This window comes from Ursus arctos, unplaced genomic scaffold, assembly GCF_023065955.2.
Source record: "Ursus arctos isolate Adak ecotype North America unplaced genomic scaffold, UrsArc2.0 scaffold_28, whole genome shotgun sequence".
Taxonomy (NCBI): domain Eukaryota; kingdom Metazoa; phylum Chordata; class Mammalia; order Carnivora; family Ursidae; genus Ursus; species Ursus arctos.
The window spans coordinates 19,618,230-19,632,864 of NW_026622963.1; the positions used below are offsets into that span (position 1 = coordinate 19,618,230).

The 14,635-nt window shown below is 38.9% G+C and overlaps 1 pseudogene; it reads left to right on the forward strand.

Moving 5' to 3' along the window:
* The first annotated feature begins 10,693 nt into the window (after positions 1–10,693).
* LOC113263550 (3-oxoacyl-[acyl-carrier-protein] reductase-like) overlaps positions 10,694–14,635 on the forward strand; it is a 57,235-nt pseudogene continuing 53,293 nt past the window's right edge.

The window sequence follows — 14,635 nt, forward strand, 5'->3', positions numbered from 1 at the left end:
TTACCTCCCCACTACATGGTCTTCAGACCACTGTTTCCACATTGTATGTCCATGGGTTGTTTGCCTGCCTTCTCTCCAAGAGTGGCTCAATGCCTTCTGGGCTCTAGCCCAGTCAAACCTGCTGACCTTTAAAACTCCAGGCTTTAAGGCCTGCTGATTACCAGAGGTCACAAAATTTATCCCCTTTCACTTTCCAAGCCAATTACTGTGGGGATTCATTTTCCCTGTGATCTCTCCTATGTGCTAGTCTGTCTCTTGCCCTTCTCCATAACCGTGGCTCCCTCTCCACTGCAGCAGCCGTGATCCATTTCTCTCCCAAACCATGTTTCCATACTTCCTACCTTCTTCTATGTGGCCTCTTCTCTCCCTTTAGTTATGGAGTTTGTTTTGCCAGTCTTAAAGTCAATTTCTGGGATATTAAGGATGATTTGATAGTCATCTAGTTATATTCATGGCAAGAGGTAAGCCTGGGGGGGGAGGTCCTCCTACTCTGGGACTATCTTCCAACCTCTCACATCCAGACTTTCAACTAAGACAGGCAGAATTGTGGCCAGAACGTAGTTCTTCTGGATTCTATGCTAGTATCCATTCCACCAAGTCTCTCTCTCTGGTGCCTCCAGGTTCCATCTTGGCCTTATGGATAAGAAATGGAACTAGCAGCTAGGCATCCAGGTATGGTTGTGCCCTGCACAAGGATGACCCATCGAGGCCAGGCACCCTGGATTGGTGCTTGTCCCTTTGATATTTTCTGCTTAGTATGACTGTGCTATGTGAGCTGGCTTTAGCCCTGGTCACCAGTATGGCCAACTTTGTGTGCCAAGGCTCTCCTGCTTCTCTCTTCTGACTCCTTTCAAGGTGTCCTCCCAATTCAGCCTCATCTCAGCTATGTTGTGTATACTGCAGACCAGTGAGTTCTTGATGAACACATCCATAGAATTGTGAAGCTTGATAGTTTTTCCAATAATCTGTGTCCTCAAAGTAAGTTAGATAGGACTGGAAACTGTAATTGCTTGTCCAAGCCACTAGGGTACCATTTAGGAAATTACTTCCTCAGTAAAATTTAGTAAATTACAGTTGTAATTTAGTAAAACTAGGCTACTCTTTGGTAAATTAGTGTTTCAGGGCAGTTGGAATCATTTACTGCACAGAACTTAGTGAATGGTATCCCAGTGACCTAAAATCCTTAATGCCCCTTCTAGGTGGCCTGCACAAAGGGGAAAGCTTCTGCGTTGGGAAAAAAATAATGTCCAGTTTAATTATAATTCACAAAGAAGGGAGAGACTAAGGGTCCTTAGGAGGTCAGAGGGTCCTCTCTGCATTTGTTAAGGAAGGTTTCTTGAACAGCACATGTAAAAAGCTCCCAAATGAATATAAGATTCAGAGCATTTCACAGCTTTCAGGAAAAATAAATTTGAAAGGAGGAAAGAAGGAAGGAAGAAAAAATTTGCATGATTGATAGAATGGGATGTTTAAAGACGCAACCAAAAGGTTTTTAATGGATCCAAATATTCATAAACACATGGTAAGAATGACGGTGCTTTATAAATGCTCTAACATAAATTCTTGATAATATGCAAATAATGCCCCAGGGGACCTATAATGCGCTTCTCCTCAGAAGCTCAACAAACTGCTGTGTAAATTATTAGCTATTAATACTTTCTACATCAATCTTATACATTAATTCAATCTTCAAACATTACTGTCGGCTCTTTCGCCAATCTCCCTTCGGTCATTATTAAATAAAATTTCTCATTTCTTTCTTCCTACAAACATCCCTTTTTTCTTAAATCTTTCAGAAATTCTGGAACAAACCAAAAGATTTGAGGAAAATCTGTCTTTGCTAGAAGATGCTGTGGCAAGTCAATTCTTCTAAAAGAATTAATTTTTTTGAAATCAGTGCCTAATTAGTTTTTCAATCTTCTTTTAAAGGATGCACTCCATTTTAGAAGACTCTTATTAAGGGGAACTTATTCCTCACTCATGCCCCAGAAAGGGCAGTGTGGCATGTACAGTTCAGGTTTCTCTGCCCCTGGATTGCTCCCCCCTGTAAAGGAGTGACTTATTTGATTAATGATTGGACCACATTACCTGGAAGGCACTGATGCCCATCTTACTTGCTATGGATTGAATTGTGCCTCCCAAAAAGATATGTTGAAGTCCTAACACCCACCATTTGTGAATGTGACCCTATTTTGAAATAAGGCCTTTGCAGATGTAGTCAAGTTAAGATGAGGTCATTAAAGTGGACCCTAATCCAATGTAACTTGTGTTCTCACAAGAAGAGAAGAAACACAGATGTATCTACAAGCCAAGAATGCCAAGGATTGCTAGGAAACACCAGAAGCCAGGAGAGGCAAGAAAAGAGTCTTCCCTACAAGTTTCAGAGGAAGCGTGGGCCTGGTGACACCTTGGTTTTGGACTTCTTGCCTCCAGAACTGAAGAGGATAAAGGTCTGTTTTCAGCCACCAGTTTGTGGTACTTTGTTGCAGCAATCCTATAAAACCAATACATCACCCTTGCTCTCTCTTCCTCTTCTATCTGCCTCGTGTACCCTTGCAAGTCTCATCTTTCAATTCCAGCTCTCACCTGTGGCAAAACCAGGCAAATTAGAGTCATGATTTTGTGGGAGAGAGGTCCCTCTGTTCACTCTCATCCAAATCTGTCACTTATCAGAGCTGCTCCTGATCTTGTCCTTGTGTCTATTTGCAGATGGTTATAATGTGGAGGCTCCTACCACTTAGCTATAACACACTGTCCCACCCATGTCACCTGCTTACCCCCTATTCTGGTTAACAAGCTAGTGTCAGCCACAAATCTACCCTTGTACTCTCTCTACTTTGTGTGGCTGGTGCCTGCCTTTCATTCCTGTCTGCTTCTCTATTCAAGCATTGCCATCATCCTGAGTAACTTCAATGTCCTCATGACAACCCACCCAGCAGCCTTGGCCTATTAGCTCCTACAAAACCTCACCTCCATGTCCTGCTTCACTGCATCTGGCTTGATCATTCAACTATGACCACCCTTTGACCATCATTTATCCCCTGGACTAATATTTGTCCTTGCCCCCTCCAATCCACTCCACACAGCAGAAGCAGGGAACACTTTTCACATTTGGTCAGGTACTCTGATTGTGTCAACCTTTTTCCTAAAAAATAATTCATAAGTAAAATATATAGAGATAGAAAACAAAATAACAGTTGCCAGGAGGGAAGGGGGTTGTTGGGTGTGGCTATATAGGGGCAGGTTGAGGGAGCCTGGTGGTAATGGGACAGTATCTTGATTGCAATTGTCGTGTGAGTCTACACATGTGATAAAATTGCAGAGAACTGTGCTCACACACACGAATGAGTACATATAAAACTGCAGCTATCTGAACAAGCTCTCTGGATAGTATCAATGTTAATTTTTTGCTTTTGATATTGTGCTATAGTTAAAGAAGATGTTATGTTGGGGAAAAATGAATGAAGGGTACACTGGACTTTCTTGTACTTTTTTTTTTTTGGCAACTTCTTGTGAATCTATAATTATGTCCCCCAAAAAGTTTTTTTTTTTTAAAAAAAAAAAGGAAATCAAGTTGCCATTCCTGGCATTGTGTTAGATGTTGAAGACAGAGTCAAGAGCAAAGCAGAGAGTAGATCTTACCTCGTATCATTGAGAAAGGTCTGTGGGGATTGACTGTGGTTCAGTTGACTCTTGGAACAAGCCAGAAACCTGAACAAGGCTTTGTGGGCTTCCTGATGGGCCCTGCTAACCCTGGAAACCTCACTTCCCACCACTCTTTGCCTCCATTCTCTGCCCTCCAGCCATGATTGCCTTCCCAGATGCCCTAGCATGCAGCAGCCTTCCTCCATGACACACCCTCCCACTCATCCACCTCTGAGTAGTCTCCCCTGAGTCCTAGACCTCCTCAGGCCCCTTGTTACAGGCTCTCCTACCACCTTGAACCTTTTTTCCAGAGGTGCAATGGATCTAATCTTCCCTATTAAATTACAAGAGTCAATGTTTTCTCTACTCACGATTAAAGTCTTAGCACCTCACACAGTGGCTGGAACCTAAGAGTCCCTTAGTCTGAATTTTTTTTGAATGAGCAAATGACTGGAAGGGCTTTAAGAAGAGGAAGGGAATAGTCTGATTTACCTTTGTTAAAATAATTTTTTAAATATTTAAAACAACCATAGAATTACAGAATAATTATGAAGGTAGTACAGAGTTCTCATACACTCCATATTCAGTTTCCCCTATTGTTAACATCCTATATTAGTGTGGTAGAATTGTCACAATGAAACAATATTGATATATTATCATTTACTAAAGTCAATATTTTACTCAGATTTCCTCACTTTTTCTCCCTAATGTCCTTTTCTGTTCTAAGATCCCTTCCAGGACAGAACATTAACAATTAGTTGCCATGTTTCTTTAGACTCCTCTTGGTTGTGACAGTTTCTCAGGCATTCTTTGTTTTTGATGTCTTTGACAGTTCTGAGGATTGTTGGTCAGATATTTTGCATGGGGCGCCTGTGTGGCTCAGTCATTAAGCATCTGCCTTCAGCTCAGGGCGTGATCCCAGAGTCCTGGGATCGAGCCCCACATCAGGCTCCTCCACTGGAAGCCTGCTTCTTCCTCTCCCACTCCCCCTGCTTGTGTTCCCTCTCTCGCTGGCTGTCTCTCTCTCTGTTAAATAAATAAATAAATCTTTTAAAAAAAGATATTTTGCAGAATTTTCCTCAACTGGAATTTTTTTTTTTTATATTTCTTTCATGGTTAGACTGCGGTAATATAGTTTGGGGGGAGGAAGACCACAGACATAAAGCACATTCTCAGCACATCACATCAAGGGTACCTGCTATCAACATGACTTATCACTGTTGATGTGACCTTGATCATCTGGGCTCAGGGAGTATTTGTCAGGTTTCTCTACTATAAAGTTACTCCCTGCACTTCCATTCTGTGCTCTTGGGGAGAAAATCACTATGCACAGCCCACATATAGGGAGTGAAATGCTATGCTCCCTCTCCTTAAGGGCAAAGTTATCTCTATAAATTACTTGGAACTTTTCTGTTTAGGAGATTTATATCTTCTCCACTCTTCACTTACTTATATAGTCAGTCATTTATTTATAAAAATATGGACTTGTGTGTCTTTATGTTTTGGATTATATATGACTTTGTTTTGTTGCTCAAATAATTCCAGCTTTGGCCATCGGGAGCTCTTTCAGTTAGCTCTTCTATCTCTTTGACATACCTTCATTAATGTGGAGAATTTTTTTTTTAGCACTTTCTTACTGTCTGGCACTACAAGATGTTCCATGTTCATTGGTATATTTTAAACCTGAGTCCTAGATTCAGCCATTCTCCAAGGATCCCTGATTCCTTCTACTGAAGAATGATACTAGAAACCAAGATCTAGACAGTGGGTGTGCTCATTGTCACTGGAAGCTATTGTTGAGAGGCCTTCTCAGATGACAGGGAAAAGAAATACATGTGTGTACACTAACCTGTGTACATCTCATATCTATAGCTATTTCTATATGTAATAGTATATTAAGATAAGTATGAGTTCATATATATGAGCTCCAATTCTAATCCATTACGATGTAGATGCTTCTAGCCTCCTCATCTTGCTTATCTGTAACCCCACACTCCTACAGTGAGAAACCTAACTTTCACCAAATACTTAATTTACTTGTTTAACTCCAGTATGCACGTAGGGTGGTTTCAGACTTGTTAACCCATGCCCCCTGAGAAACAACTTTATCCACTAGAATATGGTGCTTATTCTCAGTTCGTTGTGCCTTTAGTCTTTTTAGATACACACTATGACATCAGTGATTTGTCAGGAAAGCTTCTTGAAGGAAAACAAATTCTACAGCCAAGCCCTTCACCTTGCTGACATTATTCCTATGACAATAATATTGCATGGGTCGCTGTGTTATTCTGTACACACCTTTCCACTTGTCTGGAATGTCACCTTTCTTTTTCTGGATTTGTCCAAATTGGAAATTCCAAAGCCCATCCCAGGACTTCCATCATCATCGTCGTCGTCGTCGTCGTCATCATCATCATCATCATCATCATCCCAGTCTGGAGAGATCTCACTCTCCCTTGGCTTCTTAGGGAAATCAGCACCTGTAAAAATTAGTTGGCAATTGATCATGTGCTATTTTGACACCTGTTGTATCATGACATCTTACTAAATAATCTAAAATTTAATTATTCATGTACAGGCAGTCCTCATTTTGCATAGTGTGGGACAGTAAAAATGACCATGTGACCTGAAACCATGCAATGCAATCTTATGATCAATGTGAAAAAATAAGATTTTTCAATGGCATTTAATAATACCTGTCAAAACATTTAAAATTCTCTGTCAGTTGCAAATATATAGGAAAAGAAAGAAATAGTAAGATTAAGTATTTAATTAGCATGCTATAATGTAAAACACTAGAAACATTGATAATTAAAGTGTTTTGTTTCTTTTTTAAACTTATCAAGCGTGGTTTGAACAGTACTTTCTTTCTTGTCTAGAACTGATGATGTGGAGCAAACAACTTTTCTACACCTCGGTGAATTGTCTCGTTTCTCAGTTTGGGTCATTTCCAATGTTTTCCCCTTATTCTTTCAAATGTGATAAAATATATCTGGGAGTTCCTTTAATGTGAAGTGGTTTTCGCTGGTGTTACTTCCTCTGGGACACCTTCATTTTTTAATTTTTTTATCATGACCACTTTCCTCACGTATGTTTGTCATTTTGCCTTCAGTAAGTTCATCTGACTGCACATCTATAGTCTTTCTAAAGGTGGCAGTGTCAACATTCCCATGGTCAGTTCTTTCTTCTATGAGCTCACTAATGTCCAATTAAAATTTCATTTCCATCTCCATCACATTTATTTCTTTGATGCACTTTCATCTCTGTTGACCAAGTCTTCCTTTTGGTTATGCATTTTTATAAACTGCTTATCACTGAGAGAAAAGGAGGCTGTGTAATTGCACACTTTGCTGTCAGTGCATGAACTGAGTAAGAGGTACACAGTGTTCATTCACCACAGACTTTGAAAGAAGTGCATGAGTGGTCACTGATCATGATGAAAGTGTTATTCACACAGTTATTTGTGGACTGGAGAAGTAGTAGCAGAGTTTATACTTACGTAGTTGACAGTTACTATATCATGGTAACTGAAATTTGGACCACGTTCTTGGGGGCCTGGTGTTATTTAACTGAACCTTGGTAACTGAGATTCATGCATATCAGAACCATGAAAAGTGAGCTCAAGTGGCTCAAGTCCAGCATGAGCCCCATAAGGTAAGACCCATGACTCAGGGAGTAATCGGCACAAATCCCCCACCCTCATCCTAACCACCAGCCATAGCATATAAAAAGCACTCAAATGTTTATTGAATTTGATTTTCTGCACTAGAGAAAGACCATGCAAATATATCTTAGTGTTAGAAGTTAGGGGACCTCTATTCCTGGTCTGGGTCTGCCACTGTGAGTAGTTTTTAGACTCTTCATCTAAACAAATGTATTATAACCATATATTCTACTTGTTACCTATGGATATAATCAAAATTCTACCAATTAGTGTGTACTCGTCACATCCAAATGGAAAAAATCGAGCCCTTTGTCTCAATTTATTCTGCAATTGGAACTTTGAAATGTGCATTCAAATTGTCATCACCATCCACCTGGTGGAATTCCTTTCTTTTTTGTGTGTTCATTTGTGCAAACCTGAGCTTTGGAAAAGATAATTTGGCCCCTTTCCATTCTCCATTGATTCTATATCACTCACCTATTCTCTCAGTCCCCACACCTTTAACCATATCACATGTCACTCCATTTCCCCAAGTATAGAAGGAAAGGAGTTCTGTTCAAAAGAGTTTTGTTCAGTCTAGAGCCTTGACATTCACAAGTCATGTAGCTTGAGACCTTTACAAATCTTCAGTTTTGTGCCAAAAATGACACTAATGCATAAAATCAACCTCCAAAATGTTTAAGTTATAACTAGAATTTTTAAGGGAATCTTGCAGACCCTTGGTGAGTCTTTAAATATGGGGGCGATCTTTTATATATTTATAAAGCAACTAAAATATTATGCTAATAAAACAAACCTTATACTATATCACCACCAGGTAATATTATTAACTTACCTGATGGCCAAAATAAAGTAAAAATGATGATGTTTCTCTCCTTCACATAAAGCATGTAGTAAGTTCATTCATTTTAAAAATGGTTAATTTATCTAAAACTCCCATATTCTAACTATGGACTTTTAGACTCTTCATATTCTCTTCACTTTCATCACCATTGTTATAGAATGCCTCTTTTTGGGAGGGCACTTTTTCTTAAAGAAAGGGATGTACTGCTTCTGGCAGTGTTCCTAGGAGCTCCCTAATGAGTCAAAAACACAAAATCATTTTGACATGTGGATGTTAGCAGTCATGTGAGTTCATTAAGAGCTAAGTGATCTGATCCATATAGCAGCCTAACTGTAAATGTAGTTCAAATTTACATCTCATCAAAATGACCAAACACTACTGCGAAGGGTAAGAGAAGAGGATTCTAAGCAAAGACAAGAGCATATGCAAAGGCCCTGTGGAGCAAGAAAGGGCATGGCATTACTTAGCTACCAAACACCACTGTGCCAAAGAGCAGAGAGCACAGAAAGATGTGGAGAGTAGCACAGATGGTCCAAAGACCACAGGGAAAGAGTTGTAAGGAAGGGAATCCCATGACCCAATTTTACAAATCCCTCTGGCTGCAGCGTGTCAAGTGGATATAAGGAGAGTCATAACAGATGTGAGAGAAGAAGCTGCAACAAGAGTCCAGAAGAGAGATGATGTGACTTGGCCCCTTGGTGGAACCAGGGAACATAGGGACAAGTGAATAGGTTCCAGAGATATCAAGAAGTCAACCCAATGTTCTAGAGTAGTGGTTCTCCAAGTGTGGTTCCAGAACAGCAGCATCAGCATCAGTTGGGAACTTGTTAGAAATACAGATTTGCTGGTCCACTCCAGACCAGCTGAACTGCAATCTCTGGACCCTAGCAATCGGGGTTTTCACAAGCCCTCTGAGAGGTTTTGACTGTGTTCAAGTGTGAGATCTATTAGACTAAGTAATAGAACAGGGAGAAGAAACTATAAAGAGGCACATATGAGTAAGGTTGGTTCTTGTGCAGGGCCTGGGTGGTGGCCATTGTTCTGCCAGGGCTGAATTCAAAACAAACAACAACAACAAAAATCCTACCAAACAGTAAGCAAAAAGACAGCAAAAGTCTTTCTTAAGTTCTAGTTAATGTGAAACTCTGTTCAAAGGACACGTGACAACCAAAAATTAAATATTTCTATGTAGCAAGATTTCTCACCCAAAATTAAGATGAATAACAGAGGGAGAGGAGATACATGTAATATTTATAATAGGAGGGAAAAGGTCACTATCCCTAATGCTCAAAGAACTCAGTGAGAAAACTCAGTCAAAACTGGATAAAGGGTGTGAGTGGGAATTTCACAAAAAGAAGAAACCCTGGCTAATAGTGAATGAAAAGATAATCAGTCATATTAGTAATCAAAGAAATGTGATAATGACAATGGGGTCAGCCTTTTTTGCCGGTCAGAAGGGCAAAAGAATTTTTTAGGACTGATAACATCCAGTATTAGAGTTTCAGGAAATGGGCAAATAGATCACAGTCTGCGCTCTTAGAATATAAATTGGTACAATCTTTGGTTATGGTAATTTTTTTGATTTTTTTTATTTTAATGTTTTTTTATTATACTATGTTAGTCACCATACAGTACATCCCCGGTTTCCGATGTAAAGTTCGATGATTCATTAGTTGCATATAACACCCAGTGCACCATGCAATACGTGCCCTCCTTACTACCCATCACCAGTCTATCCCATTCCCCCACCCCCCTCCCCTCTGAGGCCCTCAGTTTGTTTCTCAGAGTCCATAGTCTCTCATGCTTCATTCCTCCTTCTGATTACCCCCCTTCTTTATCCCTTTCTTCCCCTACCGATCTTCCTAGTTCTTATGTTCCATAGGTGAGAGAAATCATATGAAAATTGTCTTTCTCTGCTTGACTTATTTCACTTAGCATTATCTCCTCCAGTGCCGTCCATGTTGCAGCAAATGTTGAGAACTCGTTCTTTTTGATGGCTGAGTAATATTCCATTGTATATATGGACCACATCTTCTTAATCCATTCATCTGTTGAAAGGCATCTCGGTAATTTGATAGCATCTTTTAAAACTTAAAAATGCACATTCTCTATGAACCAGGAAAAAAAAATTCCTGTGAGATATGTGCCACAATAATTTTTGAAAGAAATAAACTATGAGACAGTTTAATTTCTATGTAGATACCTTCTTACTCATAATGTATCATATCAAGTAATTCTCGATTTACTTTCAGAGTAATTATGTTATAAATCCCTGAGGTCATTATACATTTCACCCAAGGAATTATAATATATAGCAATAACAACAACAACAAAAAACACTCAAAAGGAGTCACCGACTCTCAACTTTTCAAATATTTTATTTTAAATTTCAATGTGGAATTTCAACTGAGCATTTTTACTTCTCTTGGCAAACTATCTCAACAGAGAGCTCTTTCACCAGGGTGCGGGGAAAAAGCTTTCATTCCCTATGAAATCCAGTCCATTCTAAAAGAAGCTGATTAGGGAGGAGAAATGATGCCATGGATGTAGTAAATGGTGGTCCTGCAGTGGAAGACCTAACTGGCACCAAGCCTAAGACACAGGTAAGAAAGTCTGGTACTCTGTGGACCTTACCCAGGTGTGATGCATACTGCATTCAGTGTATTCAAATGCAGGCCAGCCTCAAACCCTGTCAACTAACAAATGTACAGCTAAGAGAGAATGTTTAAATTGAAGTAAAGCCCTGCAGCTTCTATAAAGCCTGACTGTCACTGACACACTGTCACTCCTAGCCCCACCCACCAGTCAGCATGGGCACCCTCCTCAGTGAACAGAGACCAAAATGTGGATGACAGATAAAAAATCAGAGGGAAGAGATGTTCAGGTTCTTTAGGAATAATACATTTTTAAAAAGATAGTTCATTGCTTTTTTGAATGATAAGCATGGACATAGCAAAAGTTCAAGAGGTGTATAGTGGAAGTAAGTCTGCTTCTCAGCCCCTGGTCCCCCCCCCTGCTGCCCCAGTTCCTCAATGTCTTCCCAGGATAGTCTAAGTGCATACAAATATTGCCCAGACACATAAATATATGGATCATGTTATACACACTCTTCTATTTTAGCTTATTTCACTTGACCATATATTTTGGAAATTGATTCAGATATCCTGAAATCTGGACCCATTTCAGTATATCTGGATCTCTCTCATTTAAAAAAAAAAGTTTAATACGTAAAAAAATTTTCACATGCCAAACGGAGCACATATATTACTGGATATTAACTTAGTTCACAAAATATTCATTTTAATTGGGGAATTCCCCATAGCTTTTATGTTGGATCTCACTTGTTTTTAAAATCACGTTATTTCAAATAAAATACAAATACAGAAAACTACATAAACCAAACATGTTGGCTTAATGAATTATTATGAAGCAAACACAAGGGCAAGAAATAAAACTTTGCCAGCCGCCCCCAAAGCCCCTTCGTAGACCCCACACTAATCACTGTCTCCTTTCTCCCACTATTAAGTAACATTAATCTGACTTTCAGAGTAATGCCTTCCTTTTGTTTTTCTTTTTATAGTTTTATCACCCAAATGTGCTTCCATAAACCCTATACTTCAATCCCACCTATTAAAAACCTGTTTTGATATGTCTTTTAAATCTCTTTTAATCTATATTTTTCTCCTCTGTCCTTTCATTTCTTTACAATTTATCTGGTGAAGAATCTGGGCTATTTGATAAGTAGAATTTCCCCTAATCTGGCTTTTTTATAAAGACTCACTTTCTATCATCTACTATCTGGTTACCTAGTGATGCTACTCATATAGGAAAGACATGAAAATTCTGGATTCTTTCCTTTCCCCGTTTTCAAGTTAAAGTATTGGTGCCCTCACATCTTCTGAAGGTGACTAATTCTTTTTGTTTTAATGTTGTCATTAATTCATGGGTTTAACTTATTTGATGGATTTCAACACATTTCAATGATCATATTTAGTGAAATTCAGATTGTCCCATCTTAGGTCAATATGAGCTTCTTCAATGTGGCTCCTGGGTCCTTTTGATCTGACTCTAGTGGTCCTTCATATCTTCTTTGCAATCTGGTGTGACAAGATATTCCAGGCTCATCTTGTACATTTCCTGCTCCAGGCCTCAAATCAATCATTTTGAAGCCCCTGTTTCTTTTGCAAAGAAGTAGTATTTCAGTGTCATTGAGTGGATCATTGTTTCTAGGCCTTTTTGGTGGACCAAGCTAGAAAACAAACAAACAAACATACAAAATACATGAATAAGATACCTCTGACTTTATATTTGTTTTAGTCAGGGTTCTTCAAAAAAACAGATCCATAGGAGAGATAGAGATAGAGAAGGAGAGAGATGATGATAGATGATAGATAGATGATAGATGGATAGATAGATAGATAGATAGATAGATAGATAGATAGATAGATATAGAGATGTAGATTAAATGTTTGTGGGTGTGTAGATAGATAAATAGAGATAGATCATAAGGAATGGGTTCACATCATTATGGAGGCTGAGAAGTTCCAAGCTCTGCAGTCAGCAAGCTGGAGACCCAGGAGAGCTAATACTATAGCCCCAGTCTGAGTCCAAAAGCCTGAGAAGCAGGAGAGGTGACGGTGTAAATTCCAGCTAGAGTCTGGAAGCAGGGAGTGTCGCAGCTTATAGACAGGCAGAGAGAGCAAATTCTCCCTCACTACTCTTTTTGTTCTATCAGGCCTTCAACTGATTGCATGAAGCCCCCACACATTAGAGAGGACAATGTGCTTTACTCAGTCTACCAATTCAAATGTTAATCTCACCAAGAAACACCCTCACAAACATATCCAGAACAATGTTTAATCAGATATCTGGGCATCCCATGGCCCAGTCAAATTGATGGTTAATATTAACCATCACTATACTGGTGTTTCCCATTTAAATTTGAGACCACAAGGCATTCACAAAACTTTCTCTCTCTTACCTCTGTATGTCTTTCCTTTCATTTAGAAAATCCTAATTCTCAAGGACACAAGTGATGGTAGAATTAGAACATCCCAAAGTCATTTGTTTTACCTCACATCACACACATAACATGCTCAGAATAATAGAATAAGGATACCAATAATATGATTAACGAAAAATATCTAAGAATTTTGCTGATATGCTTTCCTCATTCTCACTTCATTTTGTAATGGTTGTACTATGTCCTCATTGTCAGAGGATATGGCTGTTGCTTTCTATCCTTTCCTCTCAGCCTTCATTTACTCTTAGTTCTACTGGGTCACATATTTTTTTTAAGATTTATATATTTATTTTTGGAAGAGAGAGCACGTGCTTGGGGGGAGGGTTAGGGGGGTGGAGAGAGAGAATCCTCAAGCAGACTCCCCATTGAGTGCAGAGCCCAATGTGGGGCTCGATCCCAGGACCCTGAGATCATGATGTGAGCCAAAATCAAAAGTCGGCTGCTTAACCAAATGAGCCACCCAGGTTCTATATATTTAATGCTCACCTCCAGTCCTCATGATGATGCCTCTCTGACCCTTTTGGTTTCTGAGATTTGTTCTTTAGAATATTCTTCAGGAAGGGCCAATGGCAACAATATTCCATGAGTTCTTTCATGTTGGTAAAAGTCTGCTGTGTCCTTTATGGTTGAAGGTCACTTTTTCTGGGTATAAAACACGTAGCTCATATTTTCTTTTCTTGACCATTTTAATATGTTAATCCATTCTCTTTTGGCATAAAGTGTTATTGCCAAAAAAAAAAAAATCTGGTCATTGTCTATTTTTCTTTTCCTTATAAGTCATATTCTCTCTTTCTCTAGATGTTCAAAAGATTTTTTTTCTTCTTCTTTAAACCGTAGTCATTTTACGAGGCTATGTCTGAATGTTGGTCATTCTGGGCTAATATCGTCAAGTATGCATTGTACAAATTAAATACAGAGTTTCAGATCTTTTATCTCTGAGAAGTTTTCTTGGGTTAAGGCTCTTGCTTTGGTTTTCTTCTTGAAGAACATTTCTTATCCTGTGTTAGTACACTTTGGTGTTCAGTACTTTCTCTTAAATCCTTTTTATCTCTTTATCTCATTTTTGTTGTTTTTTTTCCTCTTTTGCACTTTTTTTGTATATCTCTTGAGACAATATCTGTTGTGTTTATTTGCTCTCATATTCCTTGTAGGTTAGGCTTCCTTCCTGGGTGAATTTTTCTTTTAGTTCTATTTTTTTCCCAAGTTCTGTTGCTTCATTTCTGAGTTTTTCTAACCCTGATTATGTTGTTTTTTTATGTCTATCATTTGCATAGCGGGTTTTTTTATTTTGAAATAGATCAAAACTAAAGCTTGATGTTTTATGACAATGTCTCTCTAGTACGACTTTATTGTTGGCTGCAGTTGCCCAGCTCTTCTTTTTTCTGATAACTTTGTATAGCATGGACCTTGATACTATTTTGTTGCTTGTTTTTTTCATGTGAAATCTGTTTTCCTGAAG